The 27,471-nt window shown below is 50.1% G+C and overlaps 1 protein-coding gene and 1 long non-coding RNA gene across 5 annotated transcripts in view; one reads left to right on the top strand and one right to left on the bottom strand.

Moving 5' to 3' along the window:
* Nucleotides 1-27,471, bottom strand: part of TRABD2B (TraB domain containing 2B) — a 244,057-nt gene that overhangs the window by 47,812 nt on the left and 168,774 nt on the right. The gene's annotated exons all lie outside the window — the stretch shown is intronic.
* Nucleotides 933-6,768, top strand: LOC129469080 (uncharacterized). Of its 2 annotated transcripts, XR_008652900.2 has the most exons (4): nt 933-1,011; nt 3,393-3,447; nt 5,124-5,307; nt 5,948-6,768. It is a non-coding gene; the product is annotated as an uncharacterized lncRNA (long non-coding RNA). The 2 variants fall into 2 exon arrangements; XR_008652901.2 differs by lacking the exons at nt 933-1,011; nt 3,393-3,447 and adding an exon at nt 4,669-4,758.

Genomic DNA, 27,471 nt, shown 5'->3' with positions numbered 1-27,471 from the left:
TGTCTGCTAAGCCACTGGTTACCAAGCCTTCAGAGACAAACAGCAGCTGGAAGGGCAGAAATCTGACCCAGTTTCAAACCTAGGACCTGCTACATGCAGGCTGTGTGAAGTTCTTATTCTGGCTCTTTGGGGCAGACTCTTCTCTTCTCTTTGCTGCGTCTCAGCTTACCCATCTGCCAAGTGGGGTGTATATTTGTCCTGCCTGCTTGAGACTAGCATTCTAAAAACCTTGTAAAGCAATATTGCCCTTCCTTAGGACACACACCCACACCCACACACACACTTTAAGAAATTTCTGTTCTCTAAGCACTGGGGTGGGTCTCAGCTGCAGGAGGTGTTCTCAAGAGAGGCTGGAATTCTGCATATGTGGATGAGATTTCCGTTCCCTCTTCAGTCTTCAGTATGGACTAGTGCTAGGCTCTGTGCTGGGTGCCAAGGCCATGGGACCAAATCAGTACCCTGTCCATCCTTGACAAGCTCAAAGGCAGGGTGGAGCAAGGGAGGAAGTTCCAGGAAGACTTGCGACAAGATCAAGTAACATTCATTAAGGCTGGGGCTAAGGGATGGACAAAGTGCTGTGAGAGTCCAGCAAATGTGGGGGACCACAAACAGGATTCCCAAAGGAGGTGGCTCTGGCTCTGCAGCAATCCCCTGTGGGGACACACATTTGCCACAGAGAAGGGAAAGAAAAGGAATTTCAGGCAGTGTCAACAGCCCATGCAGAGGAATGGGGGCTGCGGTGAAGCTGGCGTGTTCAGGGCCGTGTCAGTGATGGCAGGGGCTGGAGTGCGGCCTGTGGCTGGTGGAGGTGGACATGGGATAGATCCAGGGCAGGGAGTTGAGGTGGATCTGGAGCTCAGACTTTACGGACAATGGGATGCCACTGAATTTATTAAGGAGGAGTGATCATCAGGCTTTCTCTTTAGAAGCTGCCCCTGGCTGCTGCGTGGAGAAAGGCTTTGAGGAACACTGACTGTAGCAGGAGACATTCTTGGCTCTGGACAAGGAGAGGTGAGAAGGCCCCACTTGGGCCCCAGGGGCTTTGGGGAGGCACGGAGGAAGGGAGGGGCAGATTAGAATTCCAAATCTTTCCTGGCTTGCATGTTTAGAACTCTCCGACTCAGGCTCTGAGGCTTTCCTATTGCCCATCACTGCCCCCTCTCTCCTTCCCCGACTTTTGAGTCTGGGCCCTCCCCACTCCCTTCCCTTTTAGGAATCCTTGAGCCCCACTTGAGGGAGCGGTTGGACAAAGGCAGATGAGACCCAGAATGGCCGGAAGAAAAGAAGACTGCGTGGGACCGGCCTGGGACTCTGTGGTGCTGACAGTCCAGGGAACAGACACTCCTCCCAGGGTGCATCAAAGGAGACAGCTGTGCAGAACTTGGCCTCACAGACAAAACTAAAATGCAGTGCCAACTTCTCCTGCTTTTTGCCTGTCTGAAGTCACAGGAGACACTTCCTGGCAACAGGATGGGAACGCTGGAGACTCTGGCACTGCAAGAGACCGTCAGGCAAGGGAGGGTCCTTAGATCCTGCATGGGGCTTCTCATTGTGCAGAGAGAATACTGAGCCCCAGAGAGGGCTGCAAAGTGCCCAAGGTCACACAGCAAGCCAGGGGATGCAGACTAAGGCGGGAACAAGGGATCGGTCTGCTTCATTTGGGCAGCTCGGGTCTCCTATGCCCCCTTATCCCCTCCTTCCCCCTACCACAGAAGGGGAAAATGTTTTTAGACCCAAGGCAAAAGAATGTGAAACTGAAATCTGAGCCTCGGTCTTGGGAAAAGAACACAGAGAAGTCAGACACATTCTGGATGAGCACAGATCTGCTTACACTGCAGATGGGAAATACTCAGGGCTATCCAAGGCCTCCTTGTTGTGCAGCTCTGACCTGGGAGGGCGGGCTGTGTGTGAGGCGATGAGAGCAGACAGGGGCCCTCGAAGGAGCAGGTTAAAGGGGCCAGTCTGCTTCCAGGATCCACCTTGGGCAGAGGGAGGACTGCTCCAGCCTTTTAGGTCCCTGCCCAGCATTTTCTCAAGGAGCCTCAGGCTCATGCAGGCATTCCAGCATGGATCTGCCACCAGGGACCCAACAGGTCAGAAACAGGGGTCCCTGCTGGCCACCACTTATCCACAGCCCAAGCATCCATCCTGCTCTACCTGGAAGCTCACCTCCTCTAAGACGGCCTTCCCTTCTGCTCCAGCCTATATTTGTCTTCCTCTTGTGTGAGCTCCTGCAATGGGAAGCACAGCTGCAGGCCAGAGCTTCTTTCAACCTGGAGTGTCTGGGGCTCCAAGTGACTGAGGGTTGTGTAAGAATGTGTGTGCACATATGTGTGGGCAAGAGAGAGATAGAGATGGTGACAGAGATAGATAGATAGCTAGCTAGATAGATAGATAGATAGAGTCAGGAGTGTGGGCTGTGCTTTGTGTTATCCCAGCCACCAAGAGACCGAACCATAGACTTATATTCACACATGTAACAAGCATGTGTGTTTGTTCTTGGCCAGGTGCTGTGCCGGGGTCCTGGGGAGACTGAGATTAATGGGACTTGGTTCCCTCCTTCCTGACACCAAGGAGCCCCATCAATCATTCTCCATGGTCTGGTCTTGGACTGACTTGCCAGGCCCTTTGTGATCTGGTCTGGCTGTTTTTGTGTCTTCAACCTCACCCCTTTCCACTCTCTTTTACTTTTACTTCTCCGTGCTGCTGGAGGGCATGCACACAGTGATCTCAGGCCCTGGGGCCCGGGGTCTGGGCTGCATCTTGAATCCTGAGCAGTCCTGACCTGAGGTAGGGCCCACTGGTTCTGGCCTAATGGGGAAAGGGGATGCTGTGTGTGGGTGAGACCATGGCACTCCCAGGCTTAAATTCCCCATGGCACCCCTCTGCCCTGGGAATAACCAAGAACTTCTTCAACGTGGACTCTCAGAAGTACTTGGCAGGGACCCGTCTGTCTCCCTGGACTCCTCCTGCTCCCTGACCTCCTTGCTGTGGGTTTTTACTGCCTTCATGTGCTGCCCATATAGTTTTTTTGAATGTGCAATTTGCTTCCTGCTTCAGGACCTTTGCACATGCTGGTCCTTCTGCCTGGTATGCCCTTCCCATCATCTCTCCCCTTTGCCTCCTTAACTTCTAATGTTTCAGACAGTTGCACAAGCACCACCTCCTGCACACTCCTTCCCTGATCCCCCAAATCCACTCAGGGGCCCCTGTTTGAAGCTCTCCTACACCCTGGACTCTTTATTCAGAGTACCTATAATGGTTTGTCTTTATATACTTATGAGGTTAATCATTTGTTCCATGACAGGGAGTATGTGAAGTTTGTCACAAGTATTTCATTCAAATCCTGCCAACTCTGTGAGGTGGTTCTCAATTTTATCCCTATTTTACAGGTGAGACAAAGGAGGCACAGAGAGGTTAACTGACTTTCCTGAGGTCACACAGCAAGTAAGTGGTGGATGAATGAAAATAGTCTAGCAATTTTAGCCATGTGCCAAACAGTCATCTACCGACTTCTCTGCAGACGTAACGAGAGTGGGGGCTATGTCAGCTTTACTCATTCTCGTATCCCAGTACCTAGTCCAGGACCTGCCATTTGTAGCCACTCACTAAAGGGAAAAAGGGAATGGAGGAAGGAAGTGGGAAGGAAGGAAGGAGGGGAGGAGTGGCTGGTGTGCCAGCTGTTAGAGAGATATCCTTGAGCAGCCATTCCTACAGGAGCGGCCTCCAGAGGCCATGTTTTCCATCCCCCCCAACAACCCTGCCCCAGCTCCTGGATCCAGGAGAGCCAGTGTTCAAAACCAGTCAGTGTGCTTTCTCAAAAGAGGATGGAAGGAGCACACTGGGAACCCAGATGTGAGCCAGAGCACTCCCATCTGGGTTCCCAGTGTGAAGCCAGGGCAAAAGCAACAGAACCTCAGGATTAGGGGGCCCTGAAACAGTGCGTCCAGGGGTCCTCAGCTGTGGGACCTCCCTTTTCAAAATACCTCCCCTTCCCTCTACCTCCAGCTCCCACCTCATCTCCTTGGGGAACATGCCTCAGCTACAGGGAGGGACTTGTCAGTGTAGTGACAGGGAGCTCATCAGCTGCCTGGCTGCTCCACGCCCTCTCGGGGCATGGATGTCGGCCGTGAAGAGGACCTTCCTTCTCTGATCCTGAAATATGTCCCCAGGAGGCTTCATCTCTGCTGGGGGAGCCCAACTCCACCCAGCCTGCTCCCGGGACTGGCATGTGCTCCTCTAGGGATGAGGGCCCAGTCCCTTCACGGGCTCCTCGCAGGACATGCAAGGAGGCCTCACTGCTCTCTCTTGTGGCCAGACTCCCACCATCCCCAGCCACACCCAGACCGGAGCTGTCCTGAGCCGCTGTCAGGGGCTGTGGGCCCAGGAGCAGGCCTGGGAGGTCAGCAAGCCTGGGAGGCTTCCACCCCAGCTCCTCCACCCCCCTTTGAAGGGGATCAGGTTCCCCCACAAACATAATTGAACGAAAATATGAGAGAGAAAAGGTCTTTGTTCTCCCATTTACAGCGTCAGAAAATATGTAACAAATTAGCCGTTTATGAGGTAAGTGAGCAGGGCTGTGTGCCGCAGCGGCGAGGCAGGGCTGCGCATAAGGGGGCCTTTCAGCCGGCTTCAGGGGGCGGCCAGGCGGGCGGGCGCTGCTGGGGACCGGCTCTGCCCCAAGCCTGCCCAGCACGGCCTGGCACCCATGGGATGGAGGGCTGGGAAGCCCTGGTTGGCCTCTGGCTTGGACTCTGGGTGAGGCTTGGCAAATGGGGACGTGGTGCCCACCAGCCCAGGGTACACACAGCTCTTGGAAGTCAGGTGGCCAGGAGGGGGAGTGGGGACAGCAGGGCTTGGCTCCCAAACATGCCACTCACCTGGTCCCCTGAGTAACCCCGAGTCCTTCTTCTCCTTCTCGAGACCTGTTTTGCCATCTCCGACAGGAGTGGGGTGTTCACAATGATATCTAATAGTTTGTCCAATGCTCTTGGGGCACCAGTGTCCAACTGCACGGACTTCAGTATCTTCCCTGCTGGTTCCTCTGAAAGTTAGGAGCCGGGAGATGGTTCTTGGTATTACACATGACTTTCCTCTCAAACACCTTTGATTTCTCTTCCAAGGTCTGATGAAGAGTTCCAGTAGAAGCATCAGCCAGTCATTAATTCCAGGGCAGGGTGCACATGGAACCGGAAGGGGTGGCTGGCCAGGTAGGAGGCAGCCCCTCACCAGGGAGAGGAAAGAGTGCTCCTCTCTCCAGCCTCGCTGTGGCCTTTAACTTGCTTCACCAGGTGTCCAGAATCACAGGTGGGTGGAATGAGAGCAGTTTGAATGACACCCGGTGGGCAGAGAGTTTGTTATTGAAGTGCTGGGATTTCGCGTCCTCTGGGTTGTCTCGCTGTGGCTCCGATGCCTTTGACGTGAACAGCTCACAAGTCCATCACTCACATTCTGTGGCTTCTGGCATCTCCCGATTTAGAGTTTCTGATTCTGTGGTTAGACCTTATGTTTCCAGGGCCTGGGCTTTTCATTCTTTCTAATTTTTAAAAAATGTATGATTATTGTCTAGAGACATTATTTTTAAAATGTATAAACCATCCCAGCGCTGACAAGCCTGTTGTGGGGAGGACTCAGTGTGATAAGGCATCTCAGGGTGCTGGCGTTTAGCCTCCAATACAATCTAGCAGGGCTAGGGCACAGGGCCAGCGGCCACCCTGCAGGCTCACAGGGACAGGATTCCGCTCTGCAGTTAGCCCCAGGGATGGGACTCTCCAGCACTTTTCCCTCCAGTCGCTCCAGGGCGGGAGGATCACGGCCCATGCCAGTGGAGTGTAAGGAATCCCCTGGAAAAGCGGGGCACTTGAATATCCTGAGTGTTTGGTCTGCAGTCACAAACACATCGCTTTCCTGGATCTGATTTTATTTATTTTGATTGGATCTTTAACAGCTCTTTACAAGGCTGAAACCGAAGCCGCCTGAGGTTCCCGGGAGACTTGCTAAAACTTCAGCTGCACCCAGTTTAGCAGAGCAACTTGAAAGTTAATCAGCGGTGAGGGACAATTTGCCTCATTATTTCCAGCCCTGGAATTTGGCGGCAGATGGAATTTGGGGCCTGGTGTGGACACGGCAATGAACACAGCAAGGACTGTCGCCCCTTGGTATGGCCTTGTGGGGTCTGGGCTTGGATGGGCTGATACTCCCTCTGAAGATGGGCGGTGCCAGGAAGGATTTCCCACTTGACAGAACAAGGGCAATAAGGCTGCCCTATCCCAGGTCCAGGCCAGTGTGGAGTAATCCTTAGATACACAATTCTGAGCACATATTCGGACTGAACCCTGCACTGGATTCTGGGGAAACAGAGGTGGAATCCGATACAGTTGCATCCAATATAGGACGCAGACCAGAGGCACTGGGGTAAATTCCCACAGGAGAGGAACACCTGTGGCTGGCACCGTCTGCATGAATCTGCGAAAAACAAATCTGCCCCACTTGCCCTCACTTTCTCAATAAGGTCCACTCAGACCCTTGACTTTAATGTTAACCCCCTCCCAGGCACTCCCACCTCCACACTGTGTCATACTCTCCACAGCACGTAGCACTGACCACCTTCCAACACACTATGTTAGTTCCTCACTTATCATGTTTATTGTTTATCACATCACCTTCCACAGGAAGGTAAGACCCTCCTTCCATGAGGGCAGGAATGTTTGTTTTGTTCATTAATGTATCTCCAGCCCCAGCACATAAAATGCACTCAATAAATGTCATGTGAACAAATCAATGAACTGTGTGGCCTTTTATTACCAGTTACCAGTCCCAGGCCCTCCTATGTAAGTCCAGTCCCCCTGAGCCTCCATCCTTTCAGCAGCAGGGTGCTGGTGCCTAGGGAGAAGGCAGGGTGGTGCTTACACGGCAAGTGAAATTGCTTACTTTACAGAAAAGCCCAGAGAGGGGCAGGGGCCTGTCCAAGGTCACACAGCATGAGAACACATGTTTAGACAGACCGTGGGATATGCCTGGGCATGGCCTACCCCAAGCTTGGTGAGGTACCAGGAAAGTGCCCCTAAAAAGAAGTGGAAGCTCTCAGTGAGGTCAGCAGCAGTGGGCAGGGCTAGGGCCCCTGGCTGCCGAGGCATCCTTTCCCACCTTGCTTTTTTCCCCAGCCAGCCCTATGCCCTCATTGCTTCCAGCACCCTGTGTCCTGTGACTCAAGGGCCCACCTTCCCCTGCTGGACTCATGTCCATCCTCCGTCAATAGGTGGGAATAGCAACGTTAAGGCAACAGATACCATTTATTCAATACTGAGAACTTCACACACACACACACACACACACACACACACACACACAATCTTACTCTTCCCATAATCCATGAAGGAATTATTATTTCAGCTTTTAAAATAATAAGACTACGGCTCAGAGAGGTCGAACAAGTTGCCAAGGTCACTCGGGTAGTAGCAGGAAGTTCTGACCTCAAAGAGTTCTTTCCTTCCTCCTGGACCTTTGGACACCCACTGTCCTTGCATCCTCTGGGCATCTGTGTATTGTGATGGTGCCCCTGTCTGGGTTCCCCTCCCCTTGATGCTGTCTTGCAGACTGTTCCCTGCAACATGAGCACAGGCTGTCACCCTCTGAGCTGAAAGGGCCTCCTGTTTCTCCCAGTAGTGTTCCAGAAATGCCAGGGCATCATTTTCACATGATGGTGCTACAGAGGCAGCAAGCCAGTCAGTGGCTACCCACCAGTGGCTGTTCTGTATAAGGCTCTGTGCTATGGAGTCTTGAGAGGTGGACAGAGAAACATATTAGCTAGTCAGAGGCCCTGGGTTCAAGTACCCCTGAACATGGCCAATCAATTCACCTCTTTGAGTGTTACATGTTCTCATCTGAACAAATGGATATAAGAAATCCCAGGACTGTTTGAGGAATGGTAGGCGCCCACAGGAGTCTGACTCAACTACAAGACTTGGCTGTGGGAGCAGAAATGAGTAGCCCCAGATATCAGGACTGGAAGGAACCCAATTGTTTCTCCAGGGTGGGAGTTGCCTTGGCAATGCCCCTGATGGGCAGATGCTCAGGGCTGTGCCTGTCAAGGGCACAGTATTCCCAAAGCAGCCTGCCACGTCCTTGGACCACTCCCACGTCTAGAATGCTTTTCACACTGAGCTTGACCCTGCCTGCCTGCCTCAGTCCAGCCCAGTAGCCCCTTAGAACTTGTCTGCACCCTGTGATCCTGGAAAGGCCTGCAGAGATTTAGGGCAGCAACCACCAGTGTCAGCCAGTCCTTCTCCAGCATGGATTCCAGGATGCCCGTCAACCCTGGTCACCCTCTTTGAACACCCTTTAGGCTGTCATCTTCCCTCTTCAAAAGCAGCAGATGCAGACATTTGAGGAAAAAAATATTCTACAGGGGTTGGAACAATGAGGCACTGCTGATTAACTCTCAGCCAACCAGAAAATGTAATTAACCTCACTGCCTACCCCTGGAGCACTGGGTAATGTGTTCGCTCGTAGACATTCACACATAGACGTGCACAAACACGTGTATGCATATACTCTAAAACACACCACTGACATCTTACACAAAGGTACGTTTCATGTACAGACACAAATAGATGCACACAGACCCCTAGGCACATGTGTGTGCACGTACACACACACACACAAACACAGAAACAAAAACACATACACTCCTCCAGTGGAGATTCGGCTCGCCCCCGAGCCCTGACCGGTCCACTACACGTTGCTCTGGGCTGTCTTCCTCCTTCCCACACGTCTGTGGGCTCACCCTCGGGAAATAACTCTCCACCTTTCTATTCTGGGCATCTATGAAGTCCCAGAAATTAGGCCCCTGCCTGGTTTTTAGGTTCTGGAGTGAAGTGCAGATACTACCTCAACTATCTTGGGACTCAAACAGGCTTTTCAGTACAGTGCCTGTTGAGCTCTGAGCTTCCCTGTCACAGTGGTGAGGAGGGGAGGGGGCAGGTAGAGAATCAGGCTGTGGAATCAAATTCTGGCTTTGCCACTAGATCACTGTGTGACTCTGGCCAGTTCCTTGACCTCGCTGACGGCATTTTCTCATCTGTAAAATGGGGATGTCTTTCTTGCAGGGTTGCTGTGAAAGTTGGAGATAACATACATACTATGCTTTTCATTTGTTAATAACTCTTTTAATCCTATAAGGTAGATACTCTTATTATCCCCATTTCAGAGATGAGGAAACACAAGTTAAATCACAATATATGGTTATGATGATAATTTGTAGCATTGCCCTTTCCCAAGATGCCTTTACATTTTAGTTCTAGCAGCCGAGGGTCAGGACACCAGTAATAAGAACACACTTGTGAGCATCAGCAACTCCTGATCCAGGTGGTCTTGTAGAAGGCTGTGGTTCCATCCAGCTTGTCATACAGAGAGAGTGCCACCTGGCCACACACTCAGCTCCTGGATTATCTGAGTACCTCCAAGGTGCCATCTTCCCTGAAGGCCTCTCATCCCAGGGGTGGACTCCTTCTCCAACTTAAGAGAAGAGTGGTGATGGGGACATGATGCTGGTGAGGCATTCAGGGCATTGAAGTGAGAGATGGGGCCGGTCTGGCAGATCCATCTGTGTGACAGGGTCTTGCTGTGCGCATGCATCCCCTGGGACACCACAGGTTCTTGCCTGGAGATCTGCAGCAGGCTGGGAAAGCAGAGGTACTGAAAGTGTAGCTGCATGGGGGAAGCAGACGGCAGAAAGTCTGCCAAGCTGCTGCAGTGTCAGCACATTCTTGGAACAAATGCACTGAAAGGCTGGTCCTCCGATTCCACTTCCAAGTGAGAATCAGGACCTTGCTGCCCCAGCAGGGTCGTGCCTGGGTCACTGACTGGGGCTGGAGGCTTCTGGGGGAAGAGGAGCGGCTTCAGAGCTCTGCCAGCTGCCATTCTACAGAGGCAAGCCCCTCTGGCCCCATCTGGCCTCCCTGACCCACGGCGCTGGCCTCTGATTGCATTCCCCTAGTGACGGGGAGCTCATTAGGGCCTGGGGCTTTGGGAAAGGTTGTTCCTCTGTAGGCATGCCTGGTTCTAGAGAATGGATATGTGTGTTTGCTGGGGCTGTCGGAGCAGGGGGAGGTGCAGACAGATGGGGAGGAGACAGGCACGTCCTTGCTACAGACTGAGAATGGAGTGGTGAGAGAGAGGCCTTCAGCCCAGCTGAACAGGAAGGCAGAGACTTTGTTAGAGAGCAACAGCAGCAAGGCAGCAGAGGCCTGTAAAGATCTGCCTTCTAGTCTAACCCTGTGGGTTTTCACAAGGCGGAACCAAGGCCCAGCATCAAAGCCTGTCAATTCCTACTTCAGAACTCTTTCTGTGGGGTAGCCATGTAAGGGGTGAGATTTGAGGGGCTCCAGGAATCACTACCAACCTCAACAGGGATCTTCTGGGGGCTGCCTGCAATGGCTCCTTGCTCTCTCTCTGTTCGGAAGGTTGTAGGTGCTTGGTAATGTGGACAGCTTCTTGGGTCCCCTGCCTGGGGGAATGGGTGTATCCCAAGTCTGGAGGCCTGATCGCTGTCACTGGCCTTCAGAGGGAAGTTGGCAATTCTCTCATCCTTCCTGAGCCTGGATTTCCTCACTGTGAAGTGGGGGCCGCTCGTATCTACTGCACAGGGTTGCTGTGAGGGTCAGTGACACATAAGGACATCACCCAGCACAGAGCCAGGCTTGCTCGTGTCCTCTTTCCTCAGTCCTTTTTTTGGAGAAGGCAGTGTCTGAGCTCCTTAGGCAACACAGATCGGTAAATCCAGTTCCTGCCAATTCCACAGAGGCAGGTCTGGGGTGAATCCTTCAGCAACGTGAGTTACTAGCGCCCCCTCAACGGCCTGCAAATTCAACCCTGACTCTGGCGCCCACCTACTGACCACTCACTTTGTGTTGTACATGCCCTTCATCCCATGCTGTAACTGGTCAGACTGGTCTAACAAACCTGTGGGTGGATGGAGTTAACATGCCCACTTCACAGATGAGGAAACTGAGGCCCAGGTACACAGTTCACCTGGTAGGCAGAGGAAGTGGCACTCAAACCCATGTCTACCTGACTTCAAAGCCCATGCCCTATTCATTCTCATCTCAAACTTGCTGGAAGCAGAGGACACAGGCAGAGAAGGCCTTCGTGGGAGAGAGGCCCCACAACCAAGAGGCTGAGGGCAGGTGCAGGATGAATTATTGAGGGTGACATTTGAGGCTCCTGGCCCTTTAATAGTTCCTTTCCTTCCTCTGTGTTCCATTGTTCCTGGGCCCAGAGCTGCCTGTGGAGCTGCTAATCATGGGCAGTTACCACAGTGGCACATCATAAATAGTCTGTAAAGGGCCCAGGGAGCTCAGCCCACACCCTCAGAGCCAGGCAGCATCCCCCAGCATATGCACATCCATGCGGCTGCCCACAGGAGGAGGCCAGCTTGGCCAGCACAGGCCTGGCTTTGCACTGTCTTCTTCATGGTCAGAAGTCCCTGAGACGAGGATGAACCGCCAGCCCAATTTTACCCACGGGGGATCTCAGGCTCAGAGAGAGGGGTGACTTTGCCAAGGTCACAGAGCGGGCTGTGGGAGGAGCAGGGACTGGATGTCTTTGTTTCACAGACAACATGAGCAGGAATAAAGGCAGTCCCCACTGTGCTTTCCAAAGCTCTTCCAAATCTGGGGTCTCGCTAATTCTCTCAATAGACATTTTGCAAATGCAGAGAGTCAGGCTCAGAAAAAGAAAGTCAAAGTCCATCACGAGCCCCGCTGATGGAATTACCTTCCCACAGCAGAACTCCAACTGCACTGCCTTGCTCCAAAGCCCCGTGTGGCTCCCACTGCCTCCTTATCCTCCACAGCCTGTCACCTCCTTCTTACATTCACTGTCCCCTCATTCACATCACGGTTCTGAAAAGCCAAATAACAACTCATGAGTCCCCCAAGACCCCATTCTCTTTTACTCCTCCACACTTCTGTTAAGCTACGCCCTCCACCTAGAAGGGCCTCCTGCCAAACCTCCAACTGGCTGACACCCACCTGCACTGAGCACCCATCATTCTTTACCTGTGGGATTGAATGCTGAGCTCTGCCAGGGCAGCATCCTGGGCGCAGTTCCCAAAACCCAGCCTGGTGCGGAGTAGGTGCCCAGAAAGGCCCTCACTTCAAGAATCACTGTCTATACTCTCAGAAGACACCCACCCTCCCAACCCTTAGTTCAGGAGGTTCAGGAAATCCTCAGGGTGGGCACTGAGCCGGGAGGAAGTGGCTGAGTTCCCAGCATGTAGTTCTATCCTTAAGGAAGGGAAAGCAACTCCCTGAGGCTCTAACAGTGTGTAAGGCCTTGGACTGGGAGTCAGGAGCCTGGGTTCATGTTCTGCCTCCACCACTAACTTGCTGTGTGGAACTAGGCAAGTTGCCAACCCTTGCTGGGTTTTGGTTTCCTCATCTGTTCAACAGGGAGAGGTTAGAGGTTTCAACAGAATGGAGACCAGGTCTGTTTGCTCACCAATGCAGGTCCCCCATGCCTGGCAGATGGTAGATGCTCAGGAAACATTTACTTACCCAATGGCAGTTGGGCAAGTGAGGTTGGAAGGTCGCATGTAGTTTGAAAGTCTCGCAGCCCAACTGGCTTGAAGGGGACTGTGGTGAGCTCCATCCATCACACATACATCAAGGCAGAAGGGCTGGGCTGGAGCTGAGCCACAGACTTAACTGTGGTCAAAGGAGAAATACCTATCTTTCTAGATGAAAGGACATTTCTAATTTTACCATTGTGTTTGGTTGTGGTTTAGCTCATGACATATAATTTATTTAATATGAAATATATTTAAGTGGGGTGCAAATGTGGGTTCTCACTAATTCTCACAACATAATTATATCATATATCATTACATATGTGATATATAATGTATTTTACATATATAATGTATTTTAAAATGTATATTTATTTCAAATAAATAAGAGAGTTTTGAGCTGCTCAAGCTGCATTAAAAGGAGCCATGATGTTAAACATACAAAGAGTTGAGAAACACTGTCTTAGGTGAAGGGATGTTTCTAGGAGCCATTTTTTTGGTGGTTGTTTGTTTTTTTTGAGACAGGATTTCACTCTGTCACCCAGGCTGGAGTGCACAGGCATGATCATAACTCACTGCAGCCTCAAACTCCTGGGCTCAAGCAATCCTCCTGCTTCAGCCTCCCGAATAGCTAGAACTACAGGTGCGTGCCATCAAGCCTGGCTAATTTTTAATTTTTAGTAGAGATGTGATCTTGTTATGTTGCCCAGGCTGGTCTCAAACTCCTAGCCTCAAGTGATCCTCCCTCCTTGGCCTCCCAAAAGGTCGGGATTACAGGTGTGAGCTACCGCGCCCGGCCTAGGGAGCCGTCCTTGGAGAAGATGATGTTTAGGAAGCCATCGGGGAGTATGGGGCAGGACTCTTGAGTTCTATTTCTGTGGTGACCCCCACACGCTGTGGGGCCTAGGGCAAAGATGGGAAACCTTTGGGGCCTCATAGTCTGGCTCTGCCAAGGGGTCCACACTCCATGGAGGACTGAGTATGAATGGGTGTGTGACTGTAGGGTGGGGAGGGCGAGCATGCAGCAGGGGCCTCGCTGGGGCTGCCAGGGATGCCACCCAGACTCTTTACTCCCTGTAATGCCATCTATCCCAGCAGGCTCCCCAACTCAGCCTCTGGCTCACAGGGTGTGTAATGGAGGAGACAGCCAGGGAATTCCTCAGCTCATCAGCTCAGGGCTCCGGAAACATGAATGCATCAGGGAAATCTGCAGGCAGTGCTGAAGACACGCTTGATTTCTCAAATCGAGAGGCACATTTTCAGCATCTGCATGTGCTCTGCAGTGGGACCACCTAGGTTGGAATGCCTCTGTCTGTGTGGCCCATGGCAAGACCCTTATCTCTCTGCTCTGCATGCAGGGCCTTTAAATTGCTGGGACATGAAACATTTGGGGTGGAGCTGGCCAAGGGAGCTCCTAAAAGATTCAGAGCCTGAAAGAAGCACCTTCCCTCCAGATTCACAGCACCTGACGTGTCTTGTTTGTGGTGAGGTCAAGGCCCACAGCCCAGAGAAAACAAACAACAAATTGAGAAGGGGCCTATTAGGGAAAAATAATCAGAACAGCCACTTGTCACTGCTCTGAGAATGGGAGCTGAGGCCCCAGCAAGGGACAACCACCAACACTTTGGCCCACAATGAGGTACCCCCCTTATTAAACAGGAGGGATTTAAACAAGGTTTGAGTCCACTTTGGCCCACAATGAGGTACCCCCCTTTTTAAACAGAAGGGATTTAAATAAGGTTTGAGTCAAGCTGAGCCACCACCACCTGGGGACAGCTACTCCAAGGCTCAGTCAAGTGAGCTTGGATGCGGGGGCATAAAGGGGTGGGAGTACAGCAAGGTCAGAAGGCTTGGCCACCCTTCAGCCCGGGCACCTCAGGCTGGGACCCTCAGTTTCCTCCTGTTAACTGGGGACAATGAGCCCTTCCTTGCAGGCCTGCCTGAGGTATTAACAACATACATACAAATGGGAGCATAAGGGCTCAGTCCAGGGCCACACACAGTAGATGCGACCTAGATAGCCGATGTTTCCTCCTTCTCTTTAGGGCTCCTGCATTCTAGCTCTCACCCTCTGTGGTCCCACCCCCATGGGCAGCACTGTCCCCCTTGCTGGCTGGTCCTTGGAATTCTGAAGTCTTCCAAACTCCCCGCCTTCGTCACAACCAGGCTCCTGAATTGAAAATCCCCCACCAAGTCCCTGGCGTCCCCTTATGTGGGCGAGGGGGACAGTACAGGCAGGAGGGGTGAGTGGCAACCACATCACTTGCCCCTCCTGTCTTCCCATCCCCTTTAATTGTGCTAGAAAGTCACTGTGATTTGACAGTGCATGAGGGCCGCTCAGTCAGCAGCCGCTGCAGCCTTTGAGGAACATATGACCTACGGTTTGTAGAACAAATAATAAAGGAAAAATACTCAGCAAATGATTCCCTTTTGTGGCCAGAGCATGCCGAGGCCAGAGGTATAAGTCTCCTTGGTCAGGAACTCTAAGTGGCCCCTTGTCTGGATTTGGGGTCCCAGAGGGGCTTCTTCATCCTCAGCCTCTCTCAGAAGCTGCCCCTGGTATTTCCTATTGTAGATGGACTGAATTTAACCCAATGCAACATTGGGTGAGCCTCAACATTAAACACCCACATCCTAGAAAGTGGAACCCTTAAAAGATCAGGGAGTTTTAGACTCTCACATGACAGGTGCCACCTAGAGCAGTCTCACAGCACACAGGTGGCAGAGGCAGGGCTATGACCCGGCACCCTTCCCCATGAGCCTCTCAAGCTCCACAGCCTGCCTCTGTCCTGTGCACACCTACTGTGCGTCTGCATCAGCCAATGCTACGGATGCAGGACTCATGGCTGGAGGACAATGCTCTCATTTGATGCCTACCCTGAGCCTGTGATGTGGGGAGGGCAGGGAGGGTCATTACTGCTGAGGAAACTGAGGATGACTGGCCCCAGGGACCCCAGACAGGTCCTGTGCCTGACTTGTCTCTTATGTTGGGACATCAGTACGGGTCTGGTCTTGGCTTTTCAAATGCTTACAAGAGGCTAATTTTAAATATCCCAGGGGAGAAGAAGGAAGGAATGTGCTGGCCTCTCAAACCTCGAGCTGCCCATAGAGTTCTTCTTTCAAGGAGTAGTCTCCAGCCAGTTCCTGGAGGGGCTTCACTTACCCCCACTCCCCTGGGAGAGGGGCTCAGCTAGGGCAGGCTGTGAGCAGAGCCCAGGTGTTTAGAAGCTGCAGCTTGAAGAACCTGAGGTTGCAGCTCAGCTCCTATGCAGCCTAGGAGTGACTGCTGGCGTATCACTCCTGTGCGCTAGACTCCTTGCTGTCGATGGGGTGCATAATCCACATCCATCTGCAGGAGCAGATGCCCTGGGCTGGGGTCAGGCTGGACTCCATCCTCTCCATCACCACTCCCTGCCAGATCCCCAAGCCTACCTCCCAAATCTTCAACCCAGAACTCTCTGTCGCCACTCCCATGCTCAGGCCACTTTCCTGGTCCTCCCTTCCTTATCCTCTCCCCTCCATTTCACTCTTCATCAGTTCTAAGATTTAAATTGGAACACAAGCACCTATGGCACATTCAATGACTTTCCGTGAATAAATTCATGCATGACACTTAGGACACTCTAAAAAATATTACCAACCACAAAAAGTCCTTTACTGAATCCCACTGTTCTTAGGAGAAAGTCAGTTTTGTCACTGAGCACTGGGGCCACTGGCCCCCACGGCCACTTCCTCTTGGTCTCTTGTCACTACTCACCCCATGGTTTTGCCTGGCTATACTGGGCTTCTTTGTGTTAGGCCTTCTCTGGTCTCTGGGCCTTAAACTTTCTTCTCTCTTCCCTGCCACCCTCCAAGCCTCTTCCATGACCCCCTCTACCTAAATTCCATCTGTCCTTAGAATTCCCAGCTAAGTATTACTCTTGAGACCCTTTCCTGCCTGGTCAGAAGTCCTCCTGTGCTCTTGACTCTCCATCTGCTCTTCTGGGTCTTACTGCCTTGCCCCAGGATGTCCCCCTCCCAGATGGGCCCTCCCTGAAGGCAGCAGCATCGCACCCTCATTCACCCCTTGCCCTGTTCCCAGCCCCAAGGATGGGCCTGGCCCAGAGGATGGCCCTTAATACATCTTTGATGAACACATGAAAGACAAATTGCCTGTAGTAACATTAAATTCTAGACCCTTGGGGAGACAGTAAGAACAGAGAGATCTCAGGGGCTGCATATGCACCAGGCATTTGCTACCAAGAAATGAAGTGACTTTGTAAGTTCACTTGCATGAGAAAACCCACCAAGCTGGGAATCAGAAGAAACTGGGTTCTAGTCCAAGCTCTGCCTCAAAGCCAAACCACCTTCATTCTCCAGGGCCTTGGTTTCCCCTCCTAACAAAAGGGATGTGCCCCTGCTTTGCACATCTTTGAGGATTAAACAACGTAAGAGTGGTGAAAGGAGGCTTTGATAAGTACAAAGCTCTAGTCAGACATATAGGATGATAGATATTATTCAGGCACAAAGAGAGGTTTCTCCAAGGCCTGTTATCTCTTTTTTATTTTCTTTCAAGGAAATGGCTTAGCCCAGCCTGCCTGCATTATTGTTGGCACTGTGAGCCAGAGAAAGAGGCAGGCAGAGAGGGAGAAGGAATCTTTAAGAGAGACTCTCTGGGGGACACTAATATTTTTAATAGTTTGTGGGTTATGAAGCAAATCTCTGTTCTCCGTATTATATATCTCAGCTGAGCCCGAAGAATGTTTCCAGCGTCTTTAATGAAACTGAAGCAGTAACCCAGCAGAGAGAGAGAAAGGCAGAAAGAGGAGATTTATTTGCAGAGATGTTTGCTCAGAGAAAGGTGAAAGCGACCAGAGGCAGGGGGCCCGACTGAGCCACATTCCCCCAGCCCTTGAGTGCCCTGATTCTGTCCTTGGTTGTCGCCGGACCACCTGTCCTCACCTTTGAAGAGTGTAGGCAGCTACGTGTGCTGGTCTCCTATCCCCATGGCTGGGGGGTGCCTATGCTTTTCCCTCTAATTGTCTGGAGACGGGGGCAAACTCACCAACAGTTGGGAGGACTGGCTTTTACAGCACGTAAGAAAGCCGGCTGTAGCCCAGAGCCTCGGTGGGAGAGCAGAATTATTAATAGGTCCTACTGAGGCCTCGGGAAAAATGCAAGACTGCATGGAGTTTAAAAGGTCAGCATGAATAACAAAAACAGACTTTCTGGGGAGTCAGAATGGATTTAAAATACACTCAGAGGAGCCTGGGGCTCCTTTGCTGCTGCGGGCGCAGCGTGAACGTCTTTTGTGTGTTCACAGGCGTGTGTGTATACACCTCCAGGATCTGCGGACATTTGTCAGCTCCCAGGGAGCTTGCGGCCTCACGGGGTGTGTGCTCTGGGCAACTTTTAGGTGCCAAGAATGGCAGCTCAGTGGCAGAGCTGCTGTATGCTGGGTGATCACTCCCCCCTCTCTTTATAAAGAGAGGAGAGTGGATTAATTGGTCTTAAGGACATTTCCAATTCGAAAGTCGAAGCCGTGGAGGATGGAGAGAACCTTTCACATCACCAGCGGGTTGCAAACTGGCTAGGTGACTCTGGGTGAGTTGGCATGCTCGTTGGCCTGGCTGTGTAGTTCCCACCCACAGGGCTACTGCAGGACGACTGGCACACTGAGCACCTGGCTCTTCCTCCTCTTGCCAGGCCTCTTCCTCCAGTCTGTCCTCACTCATCCTTTACTTGAACTTTGGAAGACTCATTCAATTAGATGAGTATTTACTGAACACCTACTGTGTGCTCCAAGTGCTGTTCTAGGCACCGTGATACAGTAAAAAACTCCTATGGTCTGGAGCTTATGTTTTATGATCACTGGTGTCTGCTTGTCCTGGAGTCACGTGAGTCAGACTCTTAAAGAAGAGGTCGGGCTGGGCACAGTGTCTCATGCCTGTAATCCCAGCACTTTGGGAGGCCAAGGCGGGCGGATCATGAGGTCAGGAGATCGAGACCATCTTGGCTAACATGGTGAAACCCCATCTCTACTAAAAAAATACAAAAAAAAATTGGCCAGGCATGGTGGCGGGCGCCTATAGTCCCAGCTACTCGGGAGGCTGAGGCAGGAGAATGGCGTGAACCCGGGAGGCGGAGCTTGCAGTGAGCCAAGATCGTGCCACTGCACTCCAGCCTCGGTGACAGAGCAAGACTCCGTCTCAAAAAAAAAAAAAAAAGAGGTCAGACGTGGGTCCAGTCCGACCAGTCATGACCACAGGGGAGGCACATCATCTCTCAGAAACTTGGCTTCTTAAACTGCAGAATAGGGATAACAATAGCAATCCTCTTTTGGGGGGATGATTTAAATGCATGGGACTAGTAGGGGCTTAGCAAATATTTGTTAGTGGATAACTAATAGGTACAAAAGCATTTACAAATTTAAATGGCTATAATTCTTCCTTCCTCTCTCCCTTTCACAGTCTTCTGCAGGTGCTGAAGGGCTGCACTGTGACTATCAAGAAGCCTTAGTAAGTCCCAATAATTTTATACTAGTGGGAACTAACATTACTTGAGCACCTGCTGTCTTTAAGTCCTGATGCTGGGTGCTAGGGGCATAGAAAAGAATCTGGTAGTTTCTTTGTTCTTTTTATATTTGGTGTGGTTAGGGAGACACAGTTGCAAATAGTCACTAGCTATTTGGGGCTCTCAGAGTGGGGCAGAGGGAGGCACGGGAGCTTGTGAGGACCTGGGAAGGCACCTAACTCTGCTTTGAGGAGCTGGGAAGGCTTTGCAACTCCCTGAAAAAGTGACCCTCCACCTGGCTGTCACAGTCATAGGCTCCTAGTCTCAGAGGGTCCTTATTTAATAAGATCCTCCTGTTTATTTTACAGCTATAGAAATTCAGACCATATAAATTGTGTGGTAAGTGGCAGAATTCATTAGGAATGACTCCCAGGCTTGTAACCCCTTGAAACTTGTATTTTAGCAAATCAGAATTCATTTAAATACAGATGCTTGGACCAGGCAATGATGTAGTCAGCCTTGATGACTGGAATCCCAGACTCTGTGGGGGATGGTGGCAGAGAGGTTCTGAGCCAGGGAGTCTTGATCTGACTCCTGATTTGCCAAGGAATTCTGAGTCCAGATTTACCTGGCCCTGGGCTCTTAGGTAGCAGGAGAAAGGACATGTCACAGGTGAGAAGAAGATGTGGACTTAAGATAAAATCTCAGGTCCTACCTGGCTGAGCAGGTCAAAAGGTGCAGCCTTGAAAAGAGGTTGAAATTTAAAAACTAAAACCAACTTTCTCAGATAGGGCAGTAGCCTTTGGTTGAGTTAAGATAACCATGACCCTGGTCAAAGGTCTGGCCGGGGAATGATCATTGGCAGAAGAGGCTGTCAGGAGACAGAAGATGCTGGGATGGGTGAAGACATGCCTAGTCCTTCCCTCTTGGTAGCTGGAGTAATCTGGAATCTCATTGCCTCTAGTAACATTACCTGTTTTTCAATCTACCTTAATCACGCCCTTCTGAGGGCTTCTCTCACCCTTATTATACCCATACCTTTTGCCACTTAGTAGATCTTCAGGACATTGCCTTCTGCATTCTCTTACATCCAACTTGCCCTTTCACACCTGTATATCCTGCCTCCTGGCAAAAGTGGAAGGAGTTGGATATCAGTGAACCACTGGTGGATTAAGGACCTCTGAAAATTCTCCCCTTCAAAAAGCAACAAGAACACAGACAAAAATGGTCAGAATAAACTTTTTCAGAACTCTGGAAATTAACCAAAGGCTTGCGGGATTCCAGGGAACATTAATCAGCAAAATCTCAGTAAAAACAGTAAGCTTTGTGGCATTTTAACTTGCCCTATTTCCCATATGCTTTCTGCAGTATTCTTGAAAACCAACACCTGCAATCCCAGTGAAAACAGCAGCCTGGCAGTCACTGGCAAAGGAAAAACTGGGTTGGAGCTCCTTCAAAATCCCATTCCCAGACAACTGTCACTGTTTGACCCATCTGATGGTTCTCTGGAAGATCCTACCCTCAATGCTGTCTGTATCTGATCTGACCTAAAGCTTGCTTAGTGCTAACAGCATTTTCCCCAGGGGTGTTTGTTGCAGACAATCAGAGTCAAATTTTTGAACATCACAGCAGCCTGAGGCATTCAAAAACAGCTGGATCATACAAAAGACTAACCAAAAAGCTTAAAAGGAAAAGCTAGGAAATAAGATGTCCACAGGGGGCTCTGAAAAGCTCCAACATATTCCTGAGAATCTAGAAGGCTGCATGCAAGCATAGGGCTGTGTAAATGCCCAGAGCTATGTACATGCTCAGGAAAGACCTGAGAAGGCTCTAAGCTCTCACCTCTGCTAACCTTGAGGCTTTAAAACAGGAAGTGAAGGCTAAGGCAGAGTTGTAAACTGCATGGATGGGTGGTAAGGATGTGCTCCAACACACACACAAACACACACACACACACACACACACACACACACACACAGCCCTTCAGCAAAGACTGAGGGACTTATTGGTTCCAGACATTTAAGTAAATCTCTGTCTAATCATTGGCTCATCACAAAGCTAATTGAGCAGAGACTTCAATGGCTTTACAGACTTTACAGAATTAGTTCAGAAAAGTCAATTAAATAGTGACAACAAACAGCAAAGGCAACAACAAATCCTGAGAAGGAAAGAGAATCTGATTTCCAGATTTGCCACATTATATTCTTTTAAGTGTCAAATTTTCAACAAAAATATTACTAGAAGTACATAGAAACAAGAAAATATGAGCCATAAATAGGAGAAAAAAGCAGTTAATAAGGAGTATCTTTGAGGAAGTCCAGAAGTTGGACTTACTAGGCAAAGACTTTAAATCGGCTATTTTAATATGATCATGGAACTAGGAAACCATGTCTGAAGAACTAAAGAAATGTATGAGAATTATGCCTCATCACATATAGAATAGTAATAAACAGAAATTATTTTAAAGAAAGAACCAAATAAACATTCACATATTGTATAGTTGAAAAGTACAATAACTGAAATGAAAAATTCACTAGAGGAGCTCAAAATATTTTAACAGGCAGAAGAACCAACAAATTTGAAGATAGGCCAATTGGGATTATTCAGTCTAAAGAACAAAAAGATAAAATAATTTAAAAAATGAACAAACATGGCACACCATCAAGTGTACCAACATATGCATACTGGGATTTCAAGAAGGAAAGGAAAGAAAGAAGGATAAAGGATTTTGATGAAATAATGGCTGAACACTGCCCAAATTTGATTTAAAAACATTAATCTACACAACCAAGAAGCTCAGTGAACTCCAAGTAGGATAAATTCAAAGAGATCCATACCCAGACATATCATAATCAAGCTGTCAAAAGCCAAAGACAGAAAGAACCTTGAAAGGAGCAAGAGACAACTGAACCATCATACAGCTCAGTAAGATTAACGGCTGATTTCTTATCAGAAATCATGGAGGCCAGAAGGTGATATATTAAAAAGTGCTAAAAGGAAAAGAACATCAATGAAGAATTTTATATCCAGCAAAACTATCTCTCAATAACAAAGAAGAAATTAAGATATTCTCAGATGAACAAATATTGAGATAATTTGTAACCAACATACCTTCCCTTCACTAAATGCTAAAATGAATCATTTAGGCTGAAATGAAAGGACACTAGACAGTAACACAAACCCAGAAAGAAATAAAGGGTACCAGTAAAGATAACTATGTAGGTAAGTATAAAAGACAGTACAAATGAAAAATGAATTTTGAAGGGTTCCGGTTCTTAGTTCATTTCTTCATTTGTGACTTTTTTCCACTGTCTGATTTAAAAGGCATAAAAGCAGTTATAAATCTATACTGATGGGTTTTATAAGGTACAAGGATGCAATTTGTATGACAATACTGGCACAAAGGAGGAGGGAGGAAAAGCAGCTACATAGAAAAAAGTTTTTATATATTATTGTAATTAAGTTGATATTAACATGAATTTATAATTCCCGGGGCAACTACTAGGAAAACTGACTCAAAATGCAAGTAGTCATAGACCTGGGTTCACATGAAAGAGCTGTCATTTCAGTCTAGATGACCTTGGGCAAGTAATGCCACATTTTTGAATCTTAGTTTCCTTATCTTTCAAATGGGGATAACTATGCACAATCCAAGGTTTATCTATATCCCTAATAACGTAATGAGTGTGCTGTGCATGTCAAAGAGAAGAGACTGACCTCCAATGGACTGTGGGAGGCCACACTGGTGGCCTGGCCTGAATCTTGCCCCTCAGTCTTCTTAGCTGTGTGGCTTGGGGCAATCATTCAACTTCTCAGGGCCCCAGTTCCTTCTTTTGTGCAAAGGAGAAACAACAGCCCCTCATCTGGAGACTGCATGGAATTATGTGTGTTGTCCTTAAAGCAGAGTGCTTGGCATGTAGTAGGTATCCAATAAATGTTGGTATCCACGAAATGTTGGTGACTATTCTTAACTGTGAGCAATCCAAGAGGGCAGTGATGCCCTCATAGACAGAATGTTTTTGTCCCCTCAAAGTTCATTGCTGAAACCTAATTCCCACTGTGATAGTATTTCTATGTGGGGCCTTTGGGAGGTAATTAGGTCATGTGGGCGGAGCCCTCATGAATGCGATTAGTCCTCATAAAAGAGACCCCAGAGAGGTCCTTTGCCCCTTCCACCATGTGAGGACACAGCTAGAAGACTGCCTTTTATGAACCAGGAAGCACACCCTTACCAGACACAGAATATGCTGGTGCCTTGATCTTGGACTTCCTGGCCTCCAGGACTGTGAGAAATAAATTTCTGTTGTTTATAAGGCACCCAGTCTACGGCATTCAGGTCCAGTAGCCCAAATGGACTAAGAAACCCTCTTAATCTGGGGTCCCCCAAAGCCTGTCATAGAGTAGCTTCCTATTAGGTGGGGTATTTGTTCACTGAACTGAAATTCACTGGCCTTTTTGTCATCCAGAGAGAAGCCTAAAATCCTGTGAAAGTTCACACCACAGGGGAGAGCACTGGGACTCAGGAAGCCAGGGCTGGGATGAGAACAGTTGCTGGTGGGGTCCTACCCTCTCCCCTGCTGGGCTCTGGGAGTCCGCAGCCAGGGCGAGCAGTACAGTGGACTCCTTAGGAGGAAATGTCATAACCTCAGCACCAAGAGGGAACAGATCTGCATTTTTCCCACATTAGGACGTCTTGTTAAGAACGGGTTCTTGGCCCTGAAAGATATTTGGGATCCAAGGGGACCAGGCCTGTTTAAAATCGCTTAAAGGAACCCTCACACTCCCTCTACCCGATGCAGCCCCATCTCCTTCACAGCCGATTTCAACAGTCTCCATTTCCTACCTCCCCATCTCCCACCAGATCTAATTTGACTTCCACCCAGACCCTCCCTGCTTCTGCTCCCGCCAAGGTCTCCAAGAGCCTCCTGTGACTGTATCTGAGTTCAGCGCCTTGGACTCGCCTCCTGTCTGTATCACCTTGACCATCAGGCCTCTGCAGGGCGGAGAGAGAGACGAACTGCGCTTCTGAAGAATGCATCTGCCATGGCCGGAGTCCTCCTGAAAACTCTGAGTGATGAGTGGAAAATGATTCCCGAGGGCAATTATTGCACCAGGTTTGCACAGCAGTGCAGATAAGCAGGAAAAAAGGAAGAATGTAGCCTGCTATGGGCCAGGCCTTTTCCAGGCCCCTTCCATGGGTTTCTCCATTTAATACTCACAGCAACCCTAGGAGGCAGATACTATTATAGCCCCTGGTTCATCTCATGAGGAAACCGAGGCACAGATAGGTTAAATTATGTGCTCAAGCCCACAGAGTGAGGAGGTGGAGCCAGCACAGGCATTCAAGCAATCTCAGGGCAAAGTCCAGCCCTTAACCAGAATCCCATGTAACCTTTCAAGGCTGGACACCTGCCCTGGGCAGGCCGGCACAGCCCTGCCTTTGTGTAATTTAGGGCCAATTTATACAGCACTTGAAGGAAGCAGTGTGAGACAGTCTGTTTGCAATCAGACTTTGCCACTGTCCTCCCTCTCACCCTACCCCCCTTCCAAGAACACTGGTTTCCCTTTGTCAGAGACATCCATGGCTGGTTTCTGAGCCAGGCTGACCTTTCTGGAAGTCATTCATCCAGGGACCCAAAGGCATCGGGGCAAGAAGGCAAATGTTAATTGTCCTGCTTGGAAGATGAGGCAGGGAAGGCTGAGGCCTGAGATTATCAATGCCCATAGCAGAATGGACTTCCCAAGGAGGTGGTGAGCATCCATCTCTGGAGGAGGGTCAGCAGGGTCTGCAGCCCAAGAAGAGCAGCTGCAGCTCATGGCTGAGGTTCCTGCAGGCTCTGTGAGGCTCTGAGTCTGTCTGCAGCTTGCGGGGTGCTTTTGGGCACTTCATTAACTTCTCTGAATCTTCTGTTTCCTGGTCAGTAACCCAAGAGTGTTTAACAATAGTCCCTAGGGTCAGTTACAGCTGATAGGTTTAGATATTCACTTCCGAGTCATCCACTGAAGAAGACTAAGTCCCTTTGGTGACATTTGTAAAGAGACGCAGTGTAAACCACAAATGGTCAGTGCTGGAGAGACACGGCTATCGACTGATGCAGTCACATGGCTGACAGATATGATGACTGAGGCCCATAAGAGTAAGGGACATACTGAGGGCCACACAGCAGATTCAGCACACTGGGGCCTGACCAAGCAGAGAGGAAGAAATGGAGAAAAGAGTGAGCAGTCCAATCAGAGGGTCAAGGCTGAGCCCTAAATACTCCTGAGGCGAAACGGGAGAGATGTCCAGGCAGGGGTGAAAGATGGAGCTCCAGCTGCTTGCGGCCTGGGCTGTTTCTGTCTGCCCTTGTTACTCTGATACCCTCATGTGGCGGGAGGGCGCTGGGTTGGCACGGAGGCCATCAGTCCTGGTCCCCATCTGCTGTGATAAGCCACACCCTTAGTGTCAGGCCTTGTGGGATAGATTGGAACACTGCCTTCGAGACATTGTGGGATAAGGTGAGATCATGGATGCCCAGGTGCTCTGGTGACAGGACATGTTATACAATGGAGTAAGCATTACCCGAGAGGTCACAACGCCACCACAGCGTCTATTCTCAGAGAAGAGACTACTGCATAAAGGTCAGGGGCCTGACACACACACCCGTGAGCAAGCAGAGGAGGGGGCACGGGGACATAGGGGATGGCCTTTAGCTCTGTGCACACCTCCACTGCACGTGCCAAGAGCCTGCCCCCTCACTCCCATCACACACACACTCACCCACACATACACACTCACACCTGACCAGTCCCCCAGTCGGACTGATTCAGCCTCTTAAATGTCTCTGGATGCTACAGCTTTCCCTTTACCAAGCTGACACTACCTGGCTTCAGGCCTCATGGTCCTCCACCCATACTAGCACATCAGCCTCCTCTCTGGATCCCTGCCATCCATGCTCCAGCCTGCAGCCAGAGGGAATTTATGAAATGCAAACTACACCTCTGATGGGAAGGGAAGAGAGAGAATGAACTGAGGCTGTTCAAACCTGACGGTCTGGAGCAGGCCCAGCTCCTGCGTGGAGTGCGTGAGGATTTTGGGCAACACTGACAGTGTCCTTGCCATCATCACTGCTGTTACTATAATGGCCAGCAATAAATGAAGAGGGGAGGGCAACCGCTTAACTCCTGTCACACCATTTAATCTCTCTCTGTGACTCTTTCCATAGCAGTAAAGCAGAACCCCTGGCTACTTGGTAGAATAAAGTCTGAGGGTGGGGAGCTGGACATGGGCAGTGTTGAGTGCTTTGTCGGGCTGCCCCCTCCATCGATGGCCAACTGGTTGCTGCCACTGTCATCAGCCTTTCTGTAGGTCCAGGGTAGTGTGGACATCTCCCCTGTAAACTGTGAGTTCCTGGAGAGTGTTTACCTCCTCGGATTCTGTTCTGGGGCCTGGGGTTCAGCCCAGGGCCTAACGAGAGTCCGGGTTTGCTGAGTGAACAATCAGAGGATCTTGGTCTCTGGACCAGGACCATGAGTCCTGGTCACCATCACAGCAGATGGTGGGGCACTATCACGTAGGGACTGGGGAAGTTAAGCACGCTCACTCCAGTGCCGCCCTTTCCTCAGTCAACAACAGATGGGCACTTGCTACATGCTGAGCCCTTTCACACACATTGCCTTAAGCAGTCTTCGGCAAGGCCCCCAGAGGTATGTATCATCCTTTCCATTTCCAGCAGTGGAGACCGAGGCCCTAAGAGATTCAGTAACTTGTTCAAGGTCACACTAGTCAAGCTGGTAAGTGGTACAGCCATGATTCCAAGGCAAATCTCCTGAGTCTCCCTCCAACATTCTTTTCTCTGCTTAGACAGACCCTATAGGCCCAGCCTCCTGTCCCTCCCTGGTCCACGGCATTCTTCAGAGCACTCATGTTGGCAACAGAGTTTGGCAGACCCACTGGGATTAATTAATGACAGGCCTGTCTTCAGGGTGGCCCTGGCGGCTATCGAGGCTGCTTCATACCTGTTGATTACATAATCCATAAATATATTTGACATCTTTAATTGGAATCAGGCCCCCCCCAGGTCCTGACCACAGTTGAGTTATGAGCTCCAAACTCCCTGCTGGCAGCACTGAGCTTCTGCCTGAAGTGGGGCCCAGGCAGAAGGAATCAACTTGGGGTGTGATGACATTTCTCAAGGATTAAGAAAAAGAGAAAAATCTGCTGCTTAAGTGTAAGGATAGAGATTGTCCTTAAGCTCTGCGGCTGTAGCTCACCTGCCAATTCCATCTCCCCTCCTCCAGAAAGCTTTTTTGGACCATCTGAACCCTGGGCTGCTGGACCCATGTGGCAGGGAAGGAAAGAGAGAGAAAATGAACGAAGGCTATTCAAACCTGACAGTCTGGAGCAGGCTTACCTCCTGCGTGGAGTGCTT

The sequence above is a fragment of the Symphalangus syndactylus genome, chromosome 12 (genome assembly GCF_028878055.3).
Source record: "Symphalangus syndactylus isolate Jambi chromosome 12, NHGRI_mSymSyn1-v2.1_pri, whole genome shotgun sequence".
Classification (NCBI taxonomy): domain Eukaryota; kingdom Metazoa; phylum Chordata; class Mammalia; order Primates; family Hylobatidae; genus Symphalangus; species Symphalangus syndactylus.
The sequence above is the reverse complement of the archived record's forward strand: the minus strand, read 5'-3'. Positions and strand labels throughout refer to the sequence as shown.